General features: G+C 40.9%; 1 pseudogene; it reads left to right on the top strand.

Moving 5' to 3' along the window:
* The first annotated feature begins 11,919 nt into the window (after positions 1-11,919).
* Positions 11,920-12,436, top strand: LOC112912304 (adenylate kinase 4, mitochondrial pseudogene; annotated as a pseudogene).
* Positions 12,437-15,067: the final 2,631 nt, after the last annotated feature.

Below are 15,067 nucleotides of genomic sequence, written 5' to 3' on the forward strand. Positions count from 1 at the left end.
AGAGATAGAGAGAGAGGCAGAGACACAGGCAGAGGGAGAAGCAGGCTCCATGCACCGGGAGCCTGATGTGGGATTCGATCCTGGGTCTCCAGGACCGCGCCCTGGGCCAAAGGCAGGCGCCAAACCACTGCGCCACCCAGGGATCCCCAAACTAGAGGTCTTAACGACGAGGTTTAATGATGTGGAAGAACGAGGGAGTGACATAGAAGACAAGTTGATGGCAAAGAGGGAAACTGAGGAAAAAGAGAAAAATAATTAAAAGATCATGATGATAGATTAAGGGAAATAAATGACAGCCTCAGGAACAAAAATCTATGTTTAATTGAGGCTCCTGAGGGCACCGAAAGGGACAGAGCTCCAGAATATGTATTTGAACAAATCATAGCTGAAAACTTTCCTAATCTGGGAAGGGAAACAGGCATTCAGATCCAGGAAATAGAGAGATCCCCCCCTAAAATCAATAAAAACCGTTCAACACCTCGACACTTAATAGTGAAGCTTGTAAATTCCAAAGATAAAGAGAAGATCCTTAAAGCAGCAAGAGACAAGAAATCTCTAACTTTTATGGGGAGAAATATTACATTAACAGCAGACCTCTCCATAGACACCTGGCAGCCAGAAACTGCTGGCAGGATATACTCAGGGTCCTTAATAAGAAGAACATGAAGCCAAGAATACTTTATCCAGCAAGGCTCTCATTCAGAATACAAAGACAGATAAAGAGCTTCCAAAATAGACAGAAACTGAAGGAATTTTTTACCACCAAGCCAGCTCTGCAATAAATTTTAAGGGGGACTGTAAAAGAAAGAGGAAGTCCAAGGGAACAATTTCCAAACACAGGGACTGAATAGGTATCATGATAACAATAAACTCATATCTGTCAATAGTAACTCTGAACGTGAACGGGCTTAATGACCCCATCAGAAGGCGCAGGGTTTCACACTGGATAAAAAAGCAGGACCCATCTATTTGCTGTCTACAAGAGACTCATTTTAGACAGAAGGACACCTACAGCCTGAAAATAAAAGGCTGCAGAACCATGTGCCATTCAAATGGTCCTCAAAAGAAAGCAGGGGTAGCCATCCTTATATCAGATAAACTAAATTTACCCCAAAGACTATAGTGAGAGATGAAGAGGGACACTATCTCATACTTAAAGGATCTATCCAACAAGAGGACTTAACAATCATCAACACATATGTCCCAAACGTGGTATATCAATTAATAACCAAAGTTAAGACCTAATTAGATAATGATACACTTATACTTGGTGACTTCAACCTAGTGCTTTCTACAATCGATAGGTTTTCTAACCACAACATCTCTAAAGAAACAAGAGCTTTAAATGATACACTGGACCAGATGGATTTCACAGATATTTACAAAACTTTACATCCAAACGCAACTGAATACACATTCTTCTCAAGTGCACATGGAACTTTCTCCAGAATAGACCACGTACTGGGTCAAAAATCAGGTCTTAACCGATTCCAAAATATTGGGATCTTCCCCTGTGTATTTTCAGACCATAATGCTTTGAAATTAAAAAACTATTAAAGCTCATAAATGAGTTCAGCAAGTTAACAGGATACAAGATCAATATACAAAAATCAATTATATTTCTATACACTTGCAATGAACAATCTGAAAATTATATAGGAAAACTATTCCTTTCACATACCATCAAAAACGATAAAATATTTATGAGCAATTGAGGCACCTGGGTGGCTCACTTTGCTAAGCATCCAACTCTTGACTTCAGCTAAGTTTATGATCTCAGAGTTGTGAGATCAAGCCCCATATCGGGCTCCGTGCTGGGCATGGTGCCTGCTCAAGAGTCTCTCTCTCCCTCTCCCGCTGCCCCTTCCCTCTGCTCTCTCTTTCTTTCCCAAAAAATGTATGAGGAAATTTCACAAAGGAAATAAAAAACTTACACTTTGAAAACTACAAAATATTGTTGAAAGGAAGTAAATAAGATCTAAATAAATTGACATCCTATGTTCATGAAGTGAAGGACTTAATATTGTTAAGATGGCAAAACTCCCCAAATTAATATAGGCTTCAGTGCAATTTTTATCAAAATGCCAGCTGAATTCTTTGCAGAAATAGACAACAGATTCAAAAATGCATATGGTGACTCCTGGGTGGCTCAGTGATTGAGCGTCTGCCTTCAGCTCAGGTCATGATCCTGGGATTCTGGGATCGAGTCCCACATTGGGCTCCCTGCATGGAGCCTGTTTCTCCCTCTGCTTGTGTCTCTGCCTCTCTCTCTCTCTCTCTCTCTGTTTCTCATCAATAAATAAGTAAAATCTTTTTAAAAATTCATATGGTAAATAAGGAAAATGAGAATATCCAAAACAATCTTGAAAAAGAACAAAGTGTGGATCCCTGGGTGACTCGGCAGTTTGGCGCCTACCTTTGGCCCAGGGCGTTATCCTGGGGTCCTGGGATCTAGTCCTGTGTCGGGATCCTTGCACGGAGCCTGCTGCTTCTCCCTCTGCCTGTCTCTCTCTCTCTCTCTCTCTCTCTCTCTCTCTCTCTCCTCTGTCTCTCAAATAAATGAATAAAATCTTTTTTAAAAAAGAAAAAGAACAAAGTTAGAGGACTAGGTACAGTAATCAAGACGGTTGGGTACTGGCATAAGGACAGACATGAAGCTCAATTGCAACAGAATTGAGGATCCAGAAATAAACCATATTTATGGTCATTTGATTTTCAACAAGGATGCCAAGAAAGACAATTCAATTAGGAAACAACTATCTTTTCAGGAATAACTGAATATCCACATACAAAAGAATGAACTTGGACCCCTACCTCATACCATGCACAAAAATTAAATCCAAAAATTAAATTCAAAAATTAAATTAGAAGAAAACAAAAGTATAAAATCATGATCTTGGATTGGATGATGGTTTCTTAGATATGACACCATAGGTACAAGCAAAAAGAAATATAAACTACACATCATCAAAATTAATAATTTTTCTGCTTCAACGGACATCATCAAAAAATGAAAATACAATCTACAGGATGGTGGATCATCTTGCAAATCATATATCTAATAAGGGTCTACTATGCAGAATATAAAGAACTAATACAACTCACTTTTTAAAAAATAAAATTTCCTAATTAATTTTTTTTAGTATTTTATTTTACGTGATCTCTACACCCAATGTGAGGCCACAGACTGAGCCAGCCAGGTGTTTCTGTTATTGTCTTTTTAAATATAGCCATCTCGATGGATATGAAGTGGTATCTTGATGTGAGCCAAGCTATTCATGCTGTTTGACAAAGTCCAAGCATGAGGGTTAATCCTGAAAAATCGGGAGAAGCCACAGCTGGCTCCCACTGATTCCTTTCACTTTGTTTTGGGCCATCTTCAGCATCATTATAATATTATTGGGGAATTTTCATAAAATAAATATGGAGTCTAAAAATAATCAAAATCTCTAACATGCTTCTTAGAATAAAACCCAATGTCCCCGGCTCTGTAATTTCTCTACTATGAGAAATGCTGAGTATTTTAATCAGTTAAGGTAAAAGAGATCTGAGAACCTAGCCCAGTTAAGGCTGTCACGGAAGAAGTCCTTCAGGCACCTCTTAAGCGTCAAGACAAGGAGATGACAGTTAATTAACCAATGGAACAAATATTTTGATAAAATAGGTCGTAGGTAGTTTGTAGGTATCGTAAACTGACAAAAGAAAGTCAAACACTCCTGCATATGACCTCTAGACTATACTAACCCATTTCATGTAACCATAGTACCATAGACTTGTTCTTCCACTAGAGTAGGTCACGCTCTGTCTAGCACCTTTGTCTTTTGTGTTGCATTCGCTGCTTTCTCAAGAAATCAATAAAGGTCGCGTTGGGGATCCCTGGGTGGCTCAGCGGTTTGGTGCCGGCCTTTGGCCCGGGGCGCGATCCTGGAGACCCGGGATCGAGTCCCGTGTTGGGCTCCCTGTGTGGAGCCTGCTTCTCCCTCTGCCTGTGTCTCTGCCCCTTTCTCTCTCTCTCTCTCTCTCTCTCTCTCTCTATGCCTATCAAAAATAAATAAATAAAATCTTTAAAAAAAAGGTCATCTTAATTATAGCAGTAGAAGCTGAAAGGAAAAACATTTCGTTTGAAAAAGAGGTTTAGAATGATCTAAGATGCTTGCGATAAAATGCAAAATGTAATTACCTACTAACTGGAAAAACAAGGCAATGTAAAATGATAGAAATAGAGCCCCTCCGAAATTCTCCGGAGGAGATGTGTGCACCCTGCCTCTATGTGTGCGCATCTCCTCATTCGTGAACGCCGACCTTTCCTTCAAGAGACCCACCCCAGTTGGAGCTGGACTCCGGCAGTATCTGATTCTGGTTTTCGTTTACATTTCTCTGACGTCTAGTTATTTGGAGCTTCTTTTCATGTGGTTATTGGACATTTGTAGGTCCTCTTTGGAGAAGTGTCTATTCAGACATTTTTCTCCATTTAAAATTAGGTTGTGGAACACCTGGGTGGCTCAGCAGTCGAGCGTCTACTTTTGGCTCAGGGCGTAATCCCGGGGTCGAGGATTGAGTCTCACATCAGGCTTCTTGAGGGGAGTCTGCTTCTCCCTCTGCCTATGCCTCTGCCTCTTTCTTTCTCTGTGTCTCTCATGAATAAATAAATCAATATTTTTTAAAATAAAATTTGGTTTTTTGGGGGTGCCTGGCTGGCTCAGTCAGGGGAGTGTGGGACCCTTGATCTTGTGGTTGTGAGTTCAAGCCCCATGTTGGGAGTAGAGCTTATTTAAAAAAAGAAATCAAATTTTTCAAAAAGACAATAACAAATGTTAGTTAGGATAAGGATCAACTAGAACCCTCATGCATTTCTGGTAGGCGTATAAAATAGTGCAACCACTAATGGAAGACAGTTTGGCAGTTTCTCAATAAGTTGAACACAGAATTACCATATGGCCCCCAAATTTCACTCTTAGGTATATACTAAAAATAATTGGAAATAGATACTCAAACAAAAACTTGTATAACAATATCCATAGCAGCACTACTGACAATAGCCAAAGGTAAAAATACCTCAAATATCAATAACTGATGAGTAAGCAATATGTAGTATATCCATACAATGGAGTGTTCTTCAGCCATAAAAGAGTAGAGTATTGATATATGCTCCAATATAGATGGATTTTGAAAACATCATCGTAAGTGAAAGAAGCCAGACACAAAGGGCCACATAGTATATGATTCCATTTATATGAACTATCCAGAACAGATCAATCCATAGAGATAGAAAGCAGATTAGTGGTTGCTAGGAGCTGGGGGGCAGATGGAAGGAAATGGAAAGTAACTGCTTAATGGATATAAGGTTTCCATTTAGAGTAATGAAGAAATTCTGGAAGTAGAGAGTGGTGATTATTGCACAACATTGTGAGTATACTAAATGCCACTGAATTGTATACTGTAAAATGGCTATTTTTATTCAAATAGCAGAGTAGATGGAATCCCTGGGTGGCCAGTTGGTTGGGTGTCTGCCTTCAGTTTGGGTCATGATCTCAGGGTCCTGGGATCGAGCCCCACATCAGGCTCCCTGTTCAGCAGCTGAACAGACAGGCCCATCAAGTGACCCATCTCAAGATATACCCATGGGCCCTAACTATCCAGTGGGGTACTCCCAACCAGGTAGTTACCAAAAAAGGAAGAATTTCATATGTCACCATACCTCTTCACCTTCCCCCATTAAAAACAACCACTACCCACTGCCATGTTGCAGGCAGCATCTCCTTTGCTGTCCTGCCCACATGGCTCCCTTGCAGTATATACAGTGAACTCCTATTTCCTTTGTTCTGCTTCAGGTGAATTCTTTTCATCATCCCCGGTACCAGCTTCCGTCTGATTATCACCCCACATTTGGGGGCCCCCATCCAATCGGAAGAGACACCACATTTATATACCACACTCCCATCCCTCTCAAAGATCAACGTGCAAGTAGCGAAAGTGTTTTGGGCTCGAGAAGTTTCAGCACAATCTCTGCCAAAATCACTGGCTTACCACTAAGCTATGCAGACACTAGGAAGTCGGGTTAAAACATAAAAGTTAGGGGCACCTGGGTGGCTCAGTCAGTGAAGCTACTGCCTTCAGCTCAGGTAGTGATCCTGGGGCCCTGGGATTGAGCCCCATGTCAGGCTGCACATTCAGTGGGGAGCCGACTTCTCTCTCTCCTTCTGCTTGTCACTCCCACCACTTGCGCTCATGCTCTCTCTCTCTGTGTCAAAAAAAGTAAATAAAAATAAGAATTTTTTAAATCTGAAGAGTAAAATAGGAGCTGTACTTCAAGAGAAGACAGACTGTGGGAGTGACAGTTCCACAGTTTAAGCCTAGGAAAGTTACTAAAACAGAGCAAAACAAAACAAAACACAAATACTCAGAAAAACTCAGAAGCCAGAGTTGCTACATTATCTAAAATGCCCATTTTCAACAACAACAACAACAACAACAACACGTAAGGTCTGTAGGGGAACGGTAATTCTGTGTGGCACCCTGATGATCTTGCACATGTCCACATAGGGTACACAGGCAAGAATTGATTACAGTCTGACATGTGTCTTTGCAGAACACCCTGTGACTCTCCTGGAGCAAGGTTGGGGGGAAGGCTGGGATGGAGCTTCTGTGAGGCATTTTCCCATCCACATCTTATGGGAGACTTCAACAAGGCCATTTTCATCTATCTCCCCAGTTACAGCTGCACACGAAACTTTTCCCCTTGTCTCCCCTCAGCTTGCAGTTTCAGAATTCTATACAAGACTACAAATATGCTTGACTGTAATTTTAGAGGTGACTCCGCAATGGCAGAGTGTTCCACTGCCGGGGTCACCTGTCGTCTGGTCCCTCTGGTTTGGTGTCATCCTGTGAGACCGGACACATGATCTGACACTACACTGATCTTACTTTTGGTGTAACAAAATTTCTGAATCCATTTGTGCTCATTGTTTTCTGACCAGCTGAATCTATGGAAATGTGGAAGCCAAAACCTAGAGCCACAGTGCTGCAGTTTAGGAGCCACCTGACAACCTGACACAAAGAAAATGGAAAGTTTAGGCCATGGGTAAAAGCAGTCAAGAGAATCTGACTTTGAGAGGGCCTAGATATTCAATTTCATAGTCACCGGCTTCAAAGCACCTAAGATGAATATCTTCAAAGATTATAGGAAACTACGTTCCAATAATTAAAGGGAAATATGACAATTCATTAAAAAAAAAAGGCTCAATGGAGAAGGAGAAATGACATAAAACAACCAAATGGGAATTCTAGAGTTTAAAAATAAAGAGCTGACATGAAAACTCCACTAGATGGGCTCAACAGCACATATGAGAAGAAAGAGGAAAGAATCAGCAAACTCAAAGATAAACCAACAGAAAGTACCAAATTCAAATAATAGAAAGAAAAATACATTGAAGAAAAATTATCATAGCTGCATATACCCGTGGATGCCATCAAGTGTCATAACATAAGTGTAACGAGACTCCCAGAAAGAAAGGAGTTAAAGAGAGAAGCGGAACAAAATTACTGAAATAAAAATGGCTGAAATCTTCCCATATTTGATGAAAAATGTTGATCTACAGAACCAGGAAGCTCAGCAAACTCCAAATAGGACAAACAGAAAGGGATCCATACCTAGACACACCATAGTCAAACTGTTAAAAGCTATAGACAAAACAATCTTGAAAGCAGCAAGAGAAAAGCAATTCATCGTGTACAAGGGAACAACATTTCCCTTAATGGCTGACAACTCCTCAGACTCAGTGGAAAGCCAGAAGACAACTGATGACATTTTTAAAGTGTTGAAAGAAAAAAAACTTTCAACCAGTAATTGATTCCACAAAAACTAGACTTGAAAATAAAATTAAAATACAGACATTCTTGCATGTATTTGCTTGTTAGTCTCCTCAAACATGGTGTATTTTAAGGACCTTTGGGACTAGAGTTAAGAAGAATGAAAAAGGATGTTCAAGGAAAATAAGCACATCCACACGGAGATCTGGAGGACACTTTGGTCAAAGAATTTCTTTCTGGGATCCCTGGGTGGCACAGCGGTTTGGCGCCTGCCTTTGGCCCAGGGCGCGATCCTGGAGACCCGGGATCGAATCCCACGTCGGGCTCCCGGTGCATGGAGCCTGCTTCTCCCTCTGCCTGTGTCTCTGCCTCTCTCTCGCTCTCTCGCTCTCTCTGTGACTATCATAAATAAATAAAAAAAAATTTAAAAAAAAAAGAATTTCTTTCTTTTTAGAGCACACTGTGTTCATGTTGCAGATATTTCCACATTGTGACGTTTTAGAGTTTCTGAGGCACTGCCAGGGCTGTGGGGGGGGGGGGGGGTTACAGGGGAATGTAACTCTTTATGTTGTGAATTTATTTATTTTCAAGTTGAAAAAAATTTAAGACATTCTCAGATAAAGAGTGAGAGAATTTGTTCCTCCTGGATTCCATAAGAAATACTAAGGGAAACCTTTCAGGATAAAACAAAATCAATCCACGTGAAGAAATAAAGAATTAAGGAAATCATAATACAAAAAGGCCTTTCAATACTCCACTTAGAAACTTTTTAAGGGAGAGAGATCATGGGGGGCAGGGGCACAGGCAAAGGGAGAGAGAGAAGTGTAAGCAGGCTCCCTGCCCAGCATGGAGCCTGACTCAGGTCCAATCGCACGACCCTGAGACCATGACCTGAGCCAAAATCAGGGGTTGGATGCTTGACCAACTGAGATACCCAGGCACCCTTCAACACTCCACTTTAAACAATGCATAATCATCTAGATACAAAGTCAATAAGGAAACATTAGACTTGAACCACACTTCAGACCAATGGACCTAGCAGACATATACAGAACATTCTATCCAACAGAAGCAAAATATACATTATTCTCAAGCACACGTGGAACATGCTCTAGAATCGATCATGTTGGATACAAAACAAGTCTTAACAAATTAAAGAAGATTGAAATTATATTAATATCTTTTCCAACCACAGTGGTATGAACCTACGAGCCAATAAAAGGAAGAAAATTGGAAAATTCGTGTATTCCCATTGGAAATTAATCAACACACTCCTGAACCATCAATGGTTCAAAGAAGAAAACAAAAAATCTCTTGAGGGGCACCTGCCCGGCTCAGTCAGTACACCATGCAACCTCTTGATCTTGGGACTGTAAATCAAGCCCCACGTTGGAAGTAGAGATTACTTAAGAATATTTTTTTTAATACCTTGAGGGGCACCTGGGTGGCAAATTCAGTTAAGCATCTGACTCTTGGTTTTGGCATAGGTCATTATCTCATGGTTGTGGGATAAAAGCCCCATGGCAGGCTCCATGCTCAGCACAGAGTCTGCTTGAGACTCTCTCTTCTTCTCCATCTACCCCTCCCACTCATGATCTCTGTCTCTAAATCAAATCTTTAAAAAAATATCTTGAGACACGCAAAAGTGCAAACACGGTGTAAAAAACTTATCGGATGCAACAAAAGTATTTCTTAGAAGGAAGCTTTTAGCAAGAAATACCTACATTAAGAAAAAGGAAAGATCTCAAATAACCTAATTCTATACCTCAAGGAAAAGAACTAAGTCCAAACTTAGGAGAAGGAAGGAAATAATAAAGTTTAGAACAGAAATAAATGAAACAAAGCCTCGAAAAAGAAACACAGAAAAGATCAACAAAACTAAGAGCTATTTTTTAAAAGATGAACAAAACTGACAAACATTTAGCTAACACACAAAAAGGCTCTAATAAAAAAAAAGGCTCTAATAAATAAAATCAGAAATGAAAGAGGAGACATTACAAGTGATATCACAGAAATACAAAGGACCATTAAGAGACGACTATGAACAATTATATGCCAACAAATTGGGTAACCTAGAAGAAAGGGGTAAATTCCTAGAAACACACAACCTACCAAGATTGAATCAGAAAGAAAACAAAAGTCTGAGCAGATCAATAATGAATAGGGAGATTGAATCTGTAATCAAAAACCTCCCAACACAGAAAAGCTCTAAATCAGATAGTTTCACTGGTGAATTTTACCAAATATTTGAAGAATTCATGTCAATCCTACTCAAACTCTTTCAAAAAATGAATAGGAAGGAGTGATCCCATACTGTTTTTAGGAGGCGAGCATTCTCCAGATACCAAAGCCAGGTAAGAACACTACAAAAACAAAAGAAAAAGAAAATTACAGGACTGTATCTCTAATGAACATAGATGCAAAAATCCTCAACAAAATACTAGCAAACTGAATTCAACAGCACATTAAAAGGATCATACACCATGATCAAGTGATATTCTTACGTGAGATGCAAGGATATCCACATCTGCAAGTCAATCAATGTGATATACCACACCCACAGAACGAAGGATTAAAATCATATCATAATCTCCATAGGTGCATAAAAAGCATTTGACAGGGGCACCAGGGTGGCTCCATGGTTGAGCATCTGCCTTTGGCTCAGGTTGTGATCCCAGGCTTGTGAGATCGAGTCTCATATGGAGCTCTCCGCAGGAAGCCTGCTTTTCCCTCTGCCTATGTTTCTGCACCTCTCTATGTGTCTCTCATGAATAAATAAATAAAATATTTCTTTAAAAATCATTTGGCAAAATTCAACATCCTTTCATGATTAAAAAAACTCAACATATTATGTTATACCAGGAATGTACTTCAACATAATAAAGGTGATCTATGACAAGCCCACAGCTAGCATCATGCTCAGTGGTGAAAGGTTGAAAGCTTTTCCTCTTAAGATCAGAAACAAAACAAAACAAAAAGACAAAGGTGCCCACTCTTAACATTTTTTAAAGACTTTCCTCATTTATTTGAGAGAGAGAGAGTGAGCATGCACAAGCAGGGGGAAAGGCAGAGGGAGAGGAAAAGGGAGAAGCAGACTCCCCACTGAGTGTGAAGCCCTATGTGGGGCTCAATCCCAGGATCCTGAGATCATGACCTGGGCCAAAGTCAGATGCTTAACCGAGCCACCAAGGCACTCTCCTACAATTCCATTTCTATTCAACATATTACTGAAAGTCCACAGCAAGTAAGCAAGAAAAAGAAATAAAAGGCATCCAAATCATATAGAAAGCAGTAAAATTGTCCCTAACGTCCACCCTAATTATCCCAAAAACTGTTAGAACTAATAAATGCATTCAGTGATGTTGCAGGATACCAAACCATCACTACAAAATCTGTTGTGTTTCTATACGCTAACAGCATACTATCCAAAACATACATTAAATAAATAATCGCACTGACGATCACATCAACATGATAAAATACTTAGGATTAAATTTAACTAAGAAGGTGAAAGATCTGTACAGTGAAAACTATCAAACATTAATGAAAGAAATTGAAGACAACACAAATAAATGGGAAGATAACCCACGTTCATGGATTGGAATAATTAATACTGCTAAAATGTCCGGACTACCCAAAGCAATGTACAGATTTAAAGCGATCTCTATGAACTCCAATGGTATTTTTCACGGAATTAGAAAAAACACTCCTAAAATTTACATGGAACTACAAAAAAGACCCCAGATGGCTAAAGCGATCTCGATCAAGAACAAAACTAGAGGCATCACACTTGCTGATTTCAAATAACATTACAAAGCTATAGCAATCGGGAGTCCCTGGGCGAGTGGAGAGTGTCAGAGGCAGAAGCAGAAGCAACAAAGTTCCCGGAGCTTCTCCAAGGCTGCCGTCTGGGTTGCCTGTTCGGCCACCCCTTCCCCGCCTGGCAAAGGCACTGGCTTCCAAATTCCCGCGCACGCAGTCATCCTTGGGCCACCCAGCTCTGGCCAGGGCCCCATGTGCCACAGAAGCGCTCAGAGCTTTGGCCTCTAGCATCTCTCCAGCAGCCGCTTCTTGCAGGAGAACATCAAAGCCAACACCAAAGTTGGTGACATGGCAAAGCAGTACATAGAGGGAGCTTTTGTTGTTCCAGATCACGTGAGCACACATCTAATGATGTCGGAGCTGGAGCATAGGTGCGGCCAGCACTGGCTCCTGGATGGTTTTCCTAGGACTTTAGTTCAGGCTGAAGCCCTGGACGAAATCTGTGAGCTGGATCTAGTGATCACTTTAAACATTCCATTTGAAACACTCAAAGATTGTGTCAGCGGATGTTGAATTCACCCTCCTAGTGGAAGGGCATAGCCCCTGGATTTCAGTCCACCTTATGTACATGGGATTGATGACATCATGGGGGAGCCATTAGTCCAGCAGGAGGATGATAAGCCTCAAGCAGTGGCTGCCAGGCTAAGGCAGTACAAGGATGTGGCAAAGCCAGTCATTGAATCACATAAGAGCCGAGCAGTGCTTCACCAACTTTCTGGAGCAGAGACTAACAAAAATCTCACCCTATGTTCATGCGTTTTTATTGAGCAAGACCACACCTATTCAGTCCAAAGAAGCACAGTGAGCCCACCCGGTGGAAGAGGCGGGAAAATGTTGTTCATTCCTTTGTATGTGTAGTATTGGTGCTGTGCCCAAGTGAGAAGCTCCTGGGGGTTGCTGCAGTGTCGTTTCTAGTTTAAATGGTGAACTGAAACGAAAACGAATGAGGAGGATGAGTTCCCGAAGGGGCTGTTCTCTGCCTTTTACAAGAAGGCAGTCAGCCTACATGCGTCTAAGATGACTCTGCGTGTCTCCCACCCATCACAAGAAAGCAATACAGGCTGGATTTCAAATGGAATCTAATTCAGTAGCCTTTTCACACGTGACGGTGTCGGCTTCTGGTTCCCCCGTCCCCCGAAGGGTGTTGAACCACAGCACCAGGCGGCTTGTCCCAAGTTCTGTGGTAGGTGCCCTTCCTGGTGACCATGCGATCGAAGCCAGTTGTTCTTTGTGGTTGCTTCTCTGGCCTTGAGTGACTGTCCACAATTCATTTTTTTCTGTTAGGAGTGATACCTTTTCCGCATCCATGTACCATAGAATCTCTCCTTTGCAGACATCCTGGGATGAAAGGATTTGGCTTCTACTATTTTTGTCAGAGTGCATTTTTTTTACATTTGTTTTCTCCCTTCCTAGGCTATGAAGTAATACAGATAGTTACTGCTTTTATCCCTCTCAGGTTCCTTTCTAATAAGAGCTGAGAGTGAGGGGAGGGTGTCAAATCGCTTCCTTTACCAGGAACTGAGTCCTGCAAAGGGTCTACTTACGTAGTTGGGATGCCTCTCATGAGTTGACACTGCCTTTTTCTTTTATTGTGAAAAAAAATCCTCAAAGTCTTTGGGAGTCTTCAAAAAAATGGGACTTACCTACATAAATGTTAAAGGATTGTGTCGTGTGTCTAGAAGCAATAAGAACATATGAAACTCCTGCACTAAAAGAATAGCTTATTATTCAAGACAAAAAAATGTCTTTTGAAATGCTGCTAAATATTGATGCTGGCAGTGTTTTTCTCCTGTGCGTGCCCCAATGATATTATATAAATAGTTGGTAAAGGGAAGGGAGCCAGTGGGTTGAGGAAAATGTTGCACTAGCTGTGCCCACACTATGACAGCTTGATGATTATGGGAAAACAAATTCTTAAAACTTTTTTTCTGGGCAGCCCAGGTGGCTCAGCGGTTTGGCGCCTGCCTTCGGCCCAGGGCGTGATCCTGGAGGCCCGAGATCGAGTCCCACAATCAGGCTCCCTGCGTGGAGCCTGCTTCTCCCTCTGCCTGTGTCTCTGCCTCTCTCTGTGTGTGTGCCTCATGAATGAAGATGAATGAGATGCTTTCTATGCGGTGGCCATTAAGTCTAGAAATATGGATAATACAATCTTGTCATTCTTTGTAATGTAATATCAATAAACCATTTATTAAAGAAAAAAGCTATATTAGTAAAATAGTATGTAGTTTTGACGCAAAAATCAACACATAGATCAATGGAACAGAATAGAGAGTCCAGAAATAAACGCCCATCTCTATGGCCAATCTTTGACAAGGGTGCCAAGAACACACACTGGAGAACAAATGGTCTCTTCAATCAATGATGTTGGGAACTGGAGATCTACAGTCAAAAGAATGCATTTGACCCCTGTTGGATCCACCATACTCAAAAATCAACTCAAAATGGATTAAAGACTTAATCATAAAACTATGAGAAGGAAACATAGGGGGAATGCTCCGGGACATTGGTCTTGGCAACAGTTTTTTGAATGTGGCACAGGGAACAAAAGCAGAAATAGACAAGCAGGATTAGATCAATCTAAAACAAACCCTGCACAGCAAAGGAAAGAATCGCCAAAATGAAAAGGCAACCTACAGAATGGGAGAAAACATTTGCAAACCATACATCTGATAAAGGGTTAATATCCAAAATATGTAAGGAATTCATACAACTCAATAACTAACAAATAAATAAACCAATTTTAAAATTGGCAAAGGACCTGAATAGACCTTTCTCCAAGGAAGACATACATGGCAAATAGGTACATGAAAACGTGCTCAATATCATTAATCATTAGGGAAATGCAAATAAAAATCATAATGAGATATCAACTCACACCTTTGAGGTTGGCTATTATTTGGTAAGAATGTAAATTGGTACAGCCAAGATGGGGAAAAATATGAGATTCCTCAAAATATTAAACGTAGAACCACTATATGATCTAGGATCCCACTTCTGGTTATTTATCCAAAAGAAATGAAATCAGGATCCCAAAGAGATATGTGCCCTCCCCGGTTCACTGCAGCATTATTCACAACAGCCAAGACACAGAAAGAACCTAAATGTCCATCAACAGATGAATGGATGAAGAAAATATGGTATAGGGGCACCTGGGTGGCTCAGGCGGTTGAGGTCTGCCTTCGGCTCAGGTCGTGGTCCTGAGGGCCTGAGATCGGGCCCCGCATTGGGTCTCCTACTCGGTGAGGAGTATGCTCCTCTTTCTGCCCATCCCCCTGCTTGTTCTTTCTCTCTGTTTCTCTCTCAAATGAATAAATAAGATCTTTAAAAAAAAATAAAGAAAAGAATGTACGGTATATGCATACAGTGGAATATTACTGGGCCTAAAAAAGATGGAAATTTTGCCATGTGCCACAGCCCGGGTGGACCTGGAGGACAT

The sequence above is a fragment of the Vulpes vulpes genome, chromosome X (assembly GCF_048418805.1).
Source record: "Vulpes vulpes isolate BD-2025 chromosome X, VulVul3, whole genome shotgun sequence".
Taxonomy (NCBI): Eukaryota; Metazoa; Chordata; class Mammalia; order Carnivora; family Canidae; genus Vulpes; species Vulpes vulpes.